An 11,136-nucleotide genomic window follows, 5' to 3' on the forward strand; every position below is an offset into this window, starting at 1 on the left:
TGTTCGTGAATTCGTCCTCGAAATTGCCTTCTTTGCGATTGCCCTGAGACGCGGCCTCCTTCCCGTCCCCAGATGTTCGCACATCGTGTGTCGTGGGGTCTGCTGGAGTAACTGGGCTTGCTGCATCAAACGCAATCTCTCCCACAGTCCGCTCGACCGCTTCATCGCCACAAAAAAGACGATGTTGCTCGGCCGAATCGGTTTCGGCCCTTTGTCCAGCTTTCATCACTGAACGAGTTTCCTACACTTCGTCCAATGAAAGCACTAACAAATTTGTTATGTTGTGACCACTCCTGGACACAATGAAAGCCAGGTCGTTTATTGGAGTCAAAAGGCTACTTGGGGTGGCGCTGCTCGAGAATCCACTCGGGCACCTCAGGAATCCACCTGACGCCCTTGCCCAAGGTCCTTTGATCCTCTTCCCTTCTGGTTCTCCTGCTTCTCCTTCGTCTGTGTGTGTGTGTCCCTCTGCTCCTTCCTCCCAGTCTATCCCTCCTTATCTACTGACTTATCAGCTCTCGTCTTCCCCACACATTGCGCTTCGTGCTGGTGGTGTCTCCTTACCCGCTCTTCCCTTCGGCGCCCGACAAAGAGCGCACCACCCGCCGTCCCCACCTTCGATTCCCTCAGCGTGTCCACGGGCCCACTACACGCTCCCTACTATCTGTCCATTTCCCCTTCGACTCACCCCATCTGCGCGCCCTCGATTTCCCTCCATCCCCCACAGACTGCGCTCTTCTCCCACGGCCTCTCACGATCACCGCCAGTACCGATCGCCCTGTCTGCTGGCCCCAGAGTTCCCTTCGTTCCAGTCTCCCGCGTCTGCGCATCCCTTGCGAACCGCAAGGTACACAGCAGCACGCTCTCGGGACGCCTGTGAGGCGTCATAACATGACACGTAGCCCTGAAGCCAGGTGTTCCAACAGTACAGTACTGTGGCGCTTCAGTACACGTGTCGGAAGCTCTCTGAATTGGCGGCAATGCCTGTGAAAGGAAATAAGCGTGGTCACGGACGAGAACCGGCCAACGGGGGAATTGCGCCTGGAAATAGAGAGCGGAGCGGCGGGGAGGACGCGAAGAGAAAGGGCGGGGACTGTGCGAAGGGGAAAAGGGGCGCAGGGGGGTCATGTGTGGGGCCAGGGGTCGCGGGGGATGGGAGACGGAGCGGGGGAGACAGCGTTCCGAGCGCTTGAGGTGGCGAGAGGGCGCAGAGTAGGTAGCATAAAAGGAACCCGTGGCGGCAGGGGGGACGAAAAAAAGGAGGGGGCATCAAGTGAATTGGAGAGGTCGAGATCAGGTGGATTCCTGAGAAGTCGAGTGGATTCTCGACGAGCGGAGGCTTGCACCGGGTGGATTCCCGCCAACAGCCTCTGGCCAGCAAATAAAACTTGATTTGACGGTGCCCAAGGGAGCGGGCACAACATTACAATTTTAATTTTTGAATGCTACACTACAGTACAGAAAAATAAAAAATACAGTTCCGACCGGATTCGCGTTGGCTACCGATCCCCGCGCACACCGTCTACGCGAAGTGAATAAGTTAAGAACTGTCCTCATTGCTCCGGCCAGCTTGCTGCCCGCGGCATTTGAGCGCACGCGAACGCTTACTGACTATATACGGTGTGCGAATTTTTCTGTGAAGTGTCCACTGAAGAAGAACGACAAGATTTGCGAACCGCGCGCCGCGCCGCTACCCCGATCTGTCTGAACGTTTCCGAGTCCCCCAATGCGTTTACACGTGTCAATGTAGCTCACCCAGCCCCGCCCTGTGTGCCCGCCCCACGTGTCCAAGTCCCCCAGATTGCCCCCGCGCCCGCCCCACGTGTACCGCGCGCCCCTCTGCCACGTGTACCACGTCTTCCGCCGGCCCCTGCGCCAGCACCCGCACCACGTGTACCGCGCGCAACGGTCCCACGTTTTACACGTGTACCTCCGCCTGTCATTCCTACGTTTCGTGGGCTACGTGTGCCACGTGCGATCGAGCGGCCGCGTGCGCGCACGTTGCCAGCTGTCACTGCTGTGCTGCGCAGTGTTTCCGTATACACGTGTGACACCTGCAACTTTCATTGCTCGCGCGCGGTACTGTAGGACTGGCATGCGCATACTGAGGGGCACGTGGCTCAAGTGAATCAATCGGTTACAACCCTCAAAAATACTGCAATTCCCAGTGGTATGATAAAATCTAGAGCATTCTTGGCGCCGCCGGTTAGATCAAAAGTCGACGCCCACGAGGTCAGAGGGCCCATTTTCCTCCGACTTCCACTATCCTAACTTCTTACCGTCATGTTCATGCCCTTCCTGTTTTACTACAATGCCTCCACCGACATATTATGTTCAGCGTTGAGTGCTTAACACATTTCCGAAGTCACGGTGGCGGGGGATGCATAATGAGCTCTGAGTTCACGGTTGTTGCTGATCCACTCTATGCACAGGGTACCATTGCAGTTCCTTGCTTCGCTTGTAAAAGCAAAGATGTGCGAAAACCTAGTCTCCAAGTCAAAACTAACCACATACAAAGTCATGGTTTTTGCTTCCATCCATACAGGAGAGGTTCCGAATCCTTTTTCGTCTCTTGACAACAATGAAACAGCAGCAATCCACTTGTGTTCATACTGTAGGAGCAAGAGTAGCGGTTGGGATGTTATTTCAAACAAACGAAAACACGGAAAGCATGTTGCCGAAAGAGCTTTGCGCGCCTGGAAGTCGCGCACCAACCCAATTTTAAACCCGAGGTCTGACGTGAGCTGTCACATCTCTTCGTCATTGACGGAGAATGGCGACAGCCGTACGCAAACCAACCTCATGCCGACGACATCTTACCGCAGGCCGTGTCGGGATTTTACTATATTTAATGTCACTCACAGTTCTCAAGGCGTGAAGGAAGCCTTCATTACAGAGTTTGCACGACTTTCTCGCTGTGATGAAGCCCCAGTATGGGAAGTGCTTCAGGATCCAAGTATGCACTTGCCCTGTCATATTCATTTAAATCATAGCCGATACGCTCGAAGGCTGTCCAGACGGCATGATGGCTTTATTTCCCTTTCACCTCATGGGCTGTGTGTCTTTCATTCGAGTGGTTGCGTTAAGCAACAAAGCAGATTATGGACCTTACCAACGCTTAGAGCCACCTCCTTACAGGACATGAAAGCCTTGTCACAGTTTGATGAGGCTGTGCGAAACCGTTTCGCAGGTACGTTAATAGCTGCGGACGTAATGGGAAAATACAGTTGCTCGAGTTGTCTATATGTCGTCACAGAAGGCAGAAAGGGATGCACTCCCCATATGTCCATTGAAAGTATACAAAGCATAGTACACAGGGTGCTGGAGCGAATAATTCTGTTTGCACTGGAACTTGGTGCTGTAACGGAAACATGGCAAATGTTCACAAGTGACAGCCTTGTGGCAGTACCCTCTCTTGCTAAAAATGTCAGGAAGTCCTGCATTGTGACAACCACAGATGCGGAAGGCTTCAGAATGTTGTGCTTTGCGGAAGTGGCGGCGTGCAGGAGGGAATTAATTCATCTGGACAAATGCATTGGAAAAGAGTCGGCCTCCATCGACAATCGTACGCTTAAGAGAAGACTTGAAGTCGTACTGGCGTCTAATGGGATTATTCTGAAGAAATTGAGCCATAAGCTATCATGCTACGTCTCAGCCTGTATTGTGGATAAGTTACTCGCATCCGTTGCCTTGTCCCAATCTTCGACTGTTATGCCGTCCTCCAGACCATCTCTCCCCCAACTTCGAAGCATGCTGAAATACTGCGGCACGCATTTCGCCACTAACAAGGATCGTTATTGGAAAGGCAACTGGTCCCTTTCTGAAGAGATTGCCGTTGTGCCGTCGGAGCTTTGGACTGACATCGTTGTTTCAATTGCGTCAGACAACCGTCTCAATGTTTGGAAGACGACAAGTGTGTCCACTGCAAAGAGGGGGTGTGGCAAGTTCTTCCCGTTGTCCAATTCTGAAGCCGAGTTACCATCACCCTCTATCGAAGAGTCCCTAAACAATTACCGGAATGAGTACAGCCGAACAGACTTGCTCATAGCGGTCAGAGCTTTTAATATAATCGAACAGCAAGTTTTCCCAAGAACGAACGGTGTGTCTGGACCATTGACAATTTCTCTGTCCATTGCAGGTATATGTGAGGTCAGTCCCTCCTTTGGCAGTGTCCTGAATGCAATGGGGTTGTTTCTTTCATATGGCAGCACTGAGACCTATCGACAAAAATTAATAGCAGAACGTGAGCGAGTGGGGGCCTGGGATACTTCATGTATGTGTAGTATAATCACCCCCAACGACGAGGGGGGTGAGTACTGACAGTTCGGAAAGACCCCGATCGGCGGGAAGAGAGAAGCACGGCCCACCCACGGTACCGAGCACGGGCTCGAGGTAGCGGTGGTAGAGCGGGATCGGGGAGGACGCGCGCACGCGCGAGCGGTTCTACGCCTCGACGCCCTGGAGCGGTACTGGGTGACGATCCAGTACCGGCGGGCGGAGGCGGAGCCGGCTCGTGGGCGTGCTGCGCGCGTCCTCAGCCCGCGCGCGGTGCTACTCCTAGGTAAAACGGACGGAAGTACCTAAGAGTAAGCGGGCGGACCAAGGTGGAGGATCCTTGACAAGTCCGTGCTTGTCGTCCTCCACCGCCGGCGGTCCGCTCATATTTAATGTACAGAGTCACCTATCATAACATTACAGTAGTGCAGGTCGGCCTGCACTGTAGTGCCGTCAGCCGTAGCGGCTGGCTGCACACGTGTCGTACACGTGTGTGCGCGCGCCCCCGTTCACGTGGGGTACACGTGTGCGCCCGCACTGAGGTACTGTAGAGCTCGGGCTCTACAGTTATAAATCTAATCTAAATCTAATTTAAGGAGGGGGATATGCTACAGTATGGACCCAGTGGCAATTCCAACGTTCCAGTTTGACAACTGGGACATAATGCCACTACACGCTGTAAAGGTAGATGGTAAAGCAATGCTAAAAGTTAATGGTTCTCTTCTGCAGGCCGAAACAAGAAAGAGGAAGGGTAAATTCGACAACAAAAACTGCAGTGATGTCGAACGTCAACGACATTCCATCTGGAAGGGCGCATCGGTTCATGGTTCGAGGGAATACTTCTCTGTCGCCTTCGAAAGTGTACACAATAAGACGGTAATCTCAAGGTTCAACACGGTTGTGTTAGGAGCAGTTTGCATGCACAGGAATCGACTTCTAGAAGAAAATCGTTCTATAGACGCTGGGTACGACACAGAAACGTTTCCAGATTTAAATGTTGGCATTATAGAAAGGTCAGCGGGGCAGAGGGAAGAAGGATGGTTGAAGGTTGCTGGTGGTTGACGGGAAAAGAAGTTGATACCATTTTACTCTTGGTCGCCAACTATTGGCGCTACTTATACTCTTCGAACTACATACAATACGAGCCATTAGGGCTGGTCACGTGACTCTCCTTCTTGCACTCGTTGATAATCAAGTGACTCTCCCTGTTGCACTCTCGGTTGATAATCAAGTGACTCTCCTACTTCCACTCTCCGTTGATAATCAAATGACTCTCCTTCTTGCACTCTCGGTTGATAATCAAGTTACTCTCCTATTTCCACTCTCGGTTGATAATCAAATGACTTTCCTACTTGTACTCTCTCTTGCTAATAATTTGGGACCGTTTGAGAGTCAATAATATCTGAATGTACTGTACTGTAGATTACAGATTTTACAATACGATTAATAACCACTGTGGCACATACGTCATACGTGTCATACACGTGTAGGACAAATGTCATACGTGTCACACACATGTCAAATCGAGAAAAATGAAACATGTTCAGAATGTACTGTAGAGTGCTACGAGGTACATAACTTACACGTGTCAACACCAAAATTGAAACATGCTCGGAAATAATAGGAAAGTGCAACCGTGTACAAATATGACACGTGTCCACGTTGAAGACGAAACATCCTGAGAATGCTCTTGCAAGCATTTTAGGTTTCGTCGACGTACACGTGTAATATCTGTCCAGGCTTGTAGCTTAGCATGTGGTCGAAGATTTCCAACACTCCTCCTCGATCACATGCTTTTACTGGACACTGCAAGCCCCAGAAGTTCTACAAACTTCTGGAATAGAATTCGCCCAAGTGCTTTGGTTAAGATATCCGCAGGCATCGAAGTGGTCGGACAATGCGACAAATACACAATGTTTCTCTTAATAGCATCTCGTACGTAGTGGTATTTTACATCAACATGTTTGTTGCGACGGTTGATCGATTCATTCTGTGCAAACGAAATCGTCCCTGCATTGTCACACCCCATCATGATCGTGGGATCAGAATCAAGCCCGAGGACATCAGCAACAACTTGACGCAACCAGGTCGCCTCCTTACACGCTTCACATAGTGCAATGTACTCAGCTTCACACGTCGAAGTTGCAACCACAGTCTGTTTCTGGGAACTCCAACTGATAGCTCCACCACAGAACTTGAAAACATATCCGCTGGTCGACTTGCGAGAGTCTGAACAACCGGCCCAGTCAGCATCACTGAAACCAAGCAACTCCGGCGATTTGGATTTATTGTCAAACACGATTCCTAAGTTTCGAGTCCCTTGCACGTGTCGCATTACTCGTTTTACACCTGCCCAGTGTGACTCACATGGGTTGGCAGAATGTTGGGAAAGCTTTCCAATGGCGTATGCCAAGTCTGGACGAGTGCCAACCATCAAGTACATAAGGCAACCGACTGCCTCACGATACGGTGCCTTTGTTTCGGAGTCGTTTTCGATAGAATTCGTGGTTCTGCGACCTTGTTCCATTGGCGTCAGAGAAGGGTTACAAGCCGACATTTTAAAACGGTCAAGCACATTTGATGCATACTTAGTTTGAGTAAGACTCAATGTCTTGATAGTGCGATCTCTTTGAATCTCAAGACCAATGCAGACTTTTGCTTCACCAAGGTCTTTCATCTCAAACCGTTTGTTAAGCTCCCCCTTCATCCATTTGATGGCATGGATATCACTACCAGCGAGCAACAAGTCATCGACATAAAGTGCAATTAGCATGATAGTGTTACCAATGCGTTTAATGTAGAGGCACGGATCACTACGTGAAGTCTCAAATCCCAATTCACCGAGTAAGAAATCATCCACTTTGGTATGCCATTGACGAGGTGCTTGTTTAAGACCGTAAAGTGCTTTCAAAAGTTTACACACGTGATCACTTTTGCTTTTGTCAACGCAGCCTTCGGGTTGCTCCATGTAGATGTCTTCATCCAAGTCGCCGTTCAAAAACGCAGTCACGACATCCATCTGATGAAGTTCAAGGCCGTAATGAGCAACTAAGGCAAGAAGTAGACGAATAGTCGTAAACTTTATGACAGGGGCATATGTCTCAGTATAGTCAAGACCCTGCACTTGCTGGAATCCACGGGCAACAAGTCTGGCTTTTGCACTTTCAACTATATTGCCATTTGCATCAGGCAGCTGCTTGACATTGAAAACCCATCGAGATGTCAAGATGTTTGACGCCTTAGATCGAGGAACAAGTTTCCAGGTCTGATTCTTAGTCTGCGACGCAAGTTCTTTGTCAATGCCGGTTTGCCAGAATGCAGCTCTAGGACCGTGGGTTGCTTGTTTGAAAGTCTTGGGACCTTCAATAGCGACATGCGCATGTGAAAGAGGAGCAGCTGCAAAGTTGCTCCTCCACCATGATCCGGGAGGTCTACTGATTCGAGACGATCTTCGTACAGCTGGAGTCGGAGTTGGAGGGGTGAAATTCGGAGTTTCGACGGGAGGTGATACATCATCTTCATCATTCTCACCTACAGAGTGAGTGTCCTCGTTTTCAATAACCTCCCCTGAAATTTCATCCTCTTCCGACCCAACCTCATTAGCATTTGGGGTATCGGCTTCATTCTCATTGTCGCCACCGAGCAATACAACGCCAACGTCAGAGCTGATTGAATCTTTTTCATGTGCAGGAATGTCATGCATCCCACATGTCGATTCATCAAACTTGGCATCTCGTGAAACAACAACTTTACTCAACTCTCCGTCCCAAAGTTTGTATGCTTTACTGCATTGCGAATAACCGAGAAACATCGCTTCACGCGCTCGCAAGTCAAGCTTGCGGAGCTCTAATTTCGGTAATGTATACCAACACTTTGACCCAAATACTCTCAAATGGCCAACATTTGGAGTTGACTTCATCCAAATGTGATGGGGAGTCGTGTTAACTGGCAAAGCCCGTGAAGTAACTCGATTGCGTACATATACTGCAGTGGCAAGAGCCTCTGCCCAGAATCGTTTACTGACCTGTTTATGAGAAAGCATGGAACGGACAAGATCAATCAAGGTTCGATTTAAACGTTCAGCAACACTGTTTTGTTCAGGTGTGTAGGCAGTGGTGAGCTGGTGCTGGGTACCGTTTGAATCCAAATATGACTTGAATTCTGTCGACAAGTACTCTCCCCCTCGATCAGTGCGAAGCACCTTCACTTTGCGACCAGTGTGCGTTTGGGCAAACTGTTCATACAACTTGTATTTTGCAAAGGCCTCAGATTTATTTCGCATCGTGTACACAACTACCCAGTTCGAGTGATCATCTACAAATGTAATGAAGTATCTCAAACCACCAATGGACTGTACTTCGAGCGGACCGCAAACGTCAGAATGTACCAAGTCAAGACAGTTCTGTGCTCGAGACGATGATCGCTGTTTCGGGATTACTGATCGCGTTGCTTTGCCGAACACACACGCAGGACAAACGAGAGAGTGATTGTCAGACTTTCGATTCATTGCTCTGATCACATCGCTTTGACGAACATTGATGCCACTTACCACATTATTGTGAATCATTGATGCGATTCCTTGTACGTTAACATGGGCCATTCGTTCATGTAGCGTCTGCAAGGTAACTACGTGAGCAGAGAAAGTTTCATTCATGACATCAAGTATGAATAAATCCCCAACTTGACTAGCTGTGGCAACTAGAGTTGGTCCTGCAGTAACGATGCATTTGTCATTTTCAAATGACACTTGCAAGCCCTTTGAATCGATTTGGCTAACAGACAGAAGCGAGTATCCGAAATCAGGGACATGCAAAACGTTGGACAATTTGCAAGGATGTGGACTACCATTGACGTTCAACATGAATTCTACCTCACCACGACCAGCGACATTTGCTCTAGCCTTAGTGCCCATCTCGACTGATCCAGATTGCATCTGTTCATAAGTAACGAACATAGAGCGATCAAATGTAATGTGGGCACTGCAACCGGAATCCACAAGCCATGACCCTGCGTTTACTGCCTTCCTTTCGGGAGAAGAAGTCGAAAGCAGGCATGTAAAGTCGCTTTCAGCAAAGGCAGCAGTAGAAGTTTCATCTCGAGATACAAATGCACTTGGCTTCATGCCGGGGTTGCGGGACCGGAACCCGTCTGGCGGTGCTGGTTGGCGCCCATTCACATCCTTGCCCCAGCAACGCGCTGCAGTATGCCCATGTCTATTGCAATTCGTACATTTCATATCGCGTCGAATAGGCATACGATTGACAAGTGTAGGTGCATGTGGTGATGAAGCAGAAGCGGTCTTCATGCTTTCTCGTTGCTCTTCTTGCAGCAGACGACTCTTCACAATCTCGAGTCCAAACACTTTATCTTCATTGCCAAGTGCGTCAAGAGCAACAATCAAGTTATCGAATCGTGGAGGCAAGCCATTCAACACAGCCATTGCGATTTCTTTATCGTCAATCTCAACACTCATTGACTGCAATCTGGCAGCAAGTTGCTTCACACGATTGATGAACACGAGCACTTTCTCGGATGGCAGCATGGATACAGTGTAAAAGTCGCGACGCGCGGCAAGTTTGTTGAGCAAAGTATGACGCTCAAACACATTCAGAATTGCTTCCCATGTCTCTTTCGCACTGCTACACCCTCGCACATGTTGCAAGTAGTCATCAGAAAGCGTGAGTCCGATGACTGCCTTTGCTTTTGCGTCACCACGGATCCATTTTCTCCGGTCATCTGACGTCGCATTCTCCGGGATATCATCAAAAACGTATTGATCGACATCTCGGAGAGCAAGCAGTTGCTGGATTTTCTGCTTCCAGATGTAAAAGTTAGATGCGGTCAGCTTCTCGATTCTGACCGATCCAGAGCTTTGGTCATCCATTTCGCCGAATGGATGTACCCTTCGAGTATACAAGGTCTTCCGTTCCGGGATCCCAAGCCGTTAACCGATAGTCAACACAATGGCAAGCCCACCCGTATAGGAAGTTTGTAGCGATTACTCGGAAATGTTCTTGGTGCTTGTTCCCGGCGGAGTGGAACAAGCGTATTCTTCTTAAAAATGCCTTAGGGCGCTACCCCTATATGTCGGCCAGTGCGGGTCTTTCGACTGTGAACTAAATCAAACGTGCCACGAGTAAGCACAACAACTTTGCCTGTAGACGAACCAGGACTTTTGGTTACTACCGCGAACGGTCCCTGCAACCTAAATCGGCTTGTCCAAACTTGATACGGTACTGCCTCAGAGGGTCTCCCACAACACAAGAATGAAACTGCCTTCGTCGTACTCGTGTGATTTGTTCACAATCACTCCTTGGGTCACCCTCTTCCGTGCGAACTTAATCAAGGTACGCGACCTTATACACGTATAGTGAGAGGTTCAGTGTTTAGGCACGTATTCTCTTCACCCAGGGGACCGAAGTCGTACCTATAGGGCTAATACCGAGAGCGTTACCCACACCGCCGACGCACCTCCCGAAGGCAGAGTGCGGATCGACTAGACCAGTACACTGTGATCCTCCCCGAGGATCAGTGTTTCGTCTCTCGACGATTCTTGGTCGGACCCTCGCTCAAGTCAGATTTCCAATGGCACCAGCCTTTCACCAAGAGCGAGGGTATGTTCCACTGAGGATTTGGCAGTGCGTTGGCCACTAGGGACTTTCTTCCTCCCGACTAACGGAAGGCTCACCCACAGCTCACACAACGACTGCCACGACAAAGCAAAAAAACTGAGAACTGACGAACCACTGAGGATTTGGCAGTGCGTTGGCCACTAGGGACTTTCTTCCTCCCGACTAGCGGAAGGCTCACCCACAGCTCACACAACGACTGCCACGACAAAGCTGCAAGACCACAAAGTTG

Source organism: Chondrus crispus, genomic scaffold (genome assembly GCF_000350225.1).
Source record: "Chondrus crispus Stackhouse genomic scaffold, scaffold_432, whole genome shotgun sequence".
NCBI classification, from domain to species: domain Eukaryota; phylum Rhodophyta; class Florideophyceae; order Gigartinales; family Gigartinaceae; genus Chondrus; species Chondrus crispus.